Source organism: Zosterops lateralis (assembly GCF_965231275.1).
Source record: "Zosterops lateralis genome assembly, chromosome: 22".
NCBI classification, from domain to species: domain Eukaryota; kingdom Metazoa; phylum Chordata; class Aves; order Passeriformes; family Zosteropidae; genus Zosterops; species Zosterops lateralis.
The window spans coordinates 8,338,951-8,342,325 of record NC_139782.1 but is presented as its reverse complement, the minus strand read 5'-3'; positions in this window follow the sequence as shown (position 1 = coordinate 8,342,325).

The following is a 3,375-nucleotide window of genomic DNA, read 5'->3' as shown; positions in this document are numbered from 1 at the left end:
TGAGAGAAAGAGAAACAGAGAGAGACAAAGTGAGAGAAAGAGAAACAGAGAAAAACAAAGTGAGAGAAACAGAGAGAGACAAAGTGAGAGAAAGAGAAACAGAGAGAGACAAAGTGAGAGAAAGAGAAACAGAGAAAAACAAAGTGAGAGAAACAGAGAGAGACAAAGTGAGAGAAAGAGAAACAGAGAGAGACAAAGTGAGAGAAAGAGAAACAGAGAAAAACAAAGTGAGAGAAACAGAGAGAGACAAAGTGAGAGAAAGAGAAACAGAGAGAGACAAAGTGAGAGAAAGAGAAACAGAGAAAAACAAAGTGAGAGAAACAGAGAGAGACAAAGTGAGAGAAAGAGAAACAGAGAGAGACAAAGTGAGAGAAAGAGAAACAGAGAAAAACAAAGTGAGAGAAACAGAGAGAGACAAAGTGAGAGAAAGAGAAACAGAGAGAGACAAAGTGAGAGAAAGAGAAACAGAGAAAAACAAAGTGAGAGAAACAGAGAGAGACAAAGTGAGAGAAAGAGAAACAGAGAAAAACAAAGTGAGAGAAACAGAGAGAGACAAAGTGAGAGAAAGAGAAACAGAGAGAGACAAAGTGAGAGAAAGAGAAACAGAGAAAAACAAAGTGAGAGAAACAGAGAAAGACAAAGTGAGAGAAAGAGAAACAGAGAAAAACAAAGTGAGAGAAAGAGAGAGAAACAGAAAAACAAAGTGAGAGAAAGACAAAAACAGACAGAAACAAAGCAAAAGAGATAGCAACAGAGAAACAGAGTGAGAGAGCAAAAGAGTCAGAGCAAAAGAGAGAAACAGCTGTTAGAGTGAACATAAAAGAGAAACACCATTAGAGTGAAACTGAGACAGAGTGAGCGTGAGAGAGAAACAGAGAAACAGACTGAGAAAGAAAGAGAAACAGACTTAGACAAAAACAGAGTTACAATGAAACACAGGGAAAGAGAAACAGAGCTAGACAGAAACACAGAATGAAAGTAAAAGAAACAGCTAGAAATAGAACAACAGAGGAAAATAAAGAGTTAAGAGAGAAAGAAGCAGAGTGAGAGAGAAAAGGAAATAGCGTGAAGACATAGAGAGGAGAATAAATAGACTTACCTGGAAGTAGGGAAATAGAGTGAAGGAAAGCAAGAAATAGAGCGAGAGAAAATGACTCAATGACACCAAATAAAGACAGGAGCCAAAGGGGGGGCGGGGTGGGGGGGAATCTTTATTGGGGTGGATTCAACTTTTATTGAACGAGCATTTTTATTTACACTTCAGCAAAACACATGGAAACAACATATACAAATACATGTACAGATACAACCCGTAGACACGCTGATAAAAGTACAGCTTCGTACAGAGCGATACGTGGAAATACGGCAGCAAATGCAAATACGGAACAATACGGGGAACCGCAAGCCAAATACATATTGAGACAATAGAACAGTTTTTCTACTTCTGAAACATCCATTAGATCTCATTTTATTGGTACAGGAAATGCAAAACAAAAGCAGCACACGTAAAATAGAACGGTCATCCACCACACGCACCTCCTTCAGCTTACACACAAACCCACTCTCGCTCTCACCTCAAAGCACCTCCCAACAACCCCCAACCATCGACACGCACTCGCGGCACTCCTCGGGAACGTGGTTCCCGGGAGCCTCGACACAAACCGGCCTGCCTGACGAAAACCCCGGTCCCTAGGCCGTCGGCACCCAAACTTTGGCGATGAACATCGCCTCGCAGACCGGCCGGGACTGAGGAAAAAAAAACCCAGCCGGGGGGGAAAATTAAAAAAAACCCCCCCAGCTGGGGATTTTTTATTCTAAATTTAAAATGTGTTGAAAAACCTGAAAGGCAAAAGTCACGCACACAAGGTTACAACCAGTCAACACATGCACCTCCTTCATCTTATACACAAACCCACCCTCGCTCTCACCTCAAAGAACCTCCCAACAACCCCCAACCATCGACACGCACTCACGGCACTCCTCGGGAACGTGGTTCCCGGGAGCCTCCACACAAACCGGCCTGCCTGACGAAAACCCCGGTCCCTAGGCCGTCGGCACCCAAACTTTGGCGATGAACATCGCCTCGCAGACCGGCCGGGACCGAGGAAAAAAAAACCCAGCCGGGGGGGAAAATTAAAAAAAACCCCCCCAGCTGGGGATTTTTTATTCTAAATTTAAAATGTGTTGAAAAACCTGAAAGGCAAAAGTCACGCACACAAGGTTACAACCAGTCAAACCAGTCAGCGCACACACACACACAGGCAAACACAAGCAAACACAGACAACTCTCATACACACACAGTCACTTTTCAGCATACGTGGTAGATTCCAGGAAACTTGTAGCATCAGCAAGCACAGAGATGCTAATCCTCCTCAGGGACCTGGAAGACAACAAGAGGTGGTCAACAAGGGCTTATCTGACAGCAAGTTATCCCCACTCCAGGCCCACATCTCTTATGCCCAAAACCCCACAGAAAAGAGGTGAACTGTGAAGTTTTACAACTGTTCTACCTCACTAAGACTATGTGCCAGGGCAGGGCAGCTCATACATAAGTGGCATAAGATAGCCTGATACAACATAGACACATACAATAGGATACAGCATAGTCACATACAATAGCATACAGCATAAGCCAGCATAGTATGATACAATATAGTCACATACAATAGGATACAGCATAAGCCAGCATAGTATGATACAGCATAGTCACATACAATAGGATACACCATAGTCACATACAATAGGATACACCATAGTCACATACAATAGGATACACCATAGTCACATACAATAGGATACACCATAGTCACATACAATAGCATCCAGCATAGTATGATACAATATAGTCACATACAATAGGATACAGCATAAGGCAGCATAGTCACATATAATAGGATACAACATAGTCACATACAATACGATACAGCATAAGCCAGCATAGTATGATACAATATAGTCACATACAATAGGATACAGCATAAGCCAGCATAGTCACATACAATACGATACAGCATGGTCACATACAATACAATACAGCATAAACCAGCATAGTATGATACAGCATAGTCACATACAGTACAATACAACATAAGCCAGCATAGTCACATACAACATATTCAGATACAGTGTAGGCACATACAATATAAACCAACATAGTGAGATGCAATAGACTCAGATACAATATAGGCACACACAATATAAGCCGACACTGAGAGACGCAATATTGGCACATTCAACGTTGGCACATACGATGTGAGCCGAGAGACAGAGAATACAAGTGCTGACTTCAGATGACTCTGGAAGATACTGCATGCACGTGAGGGGAATGTAATACCCTCCCTATAAAAGTCCAAGAGAATGGCATCTGAAAAGGC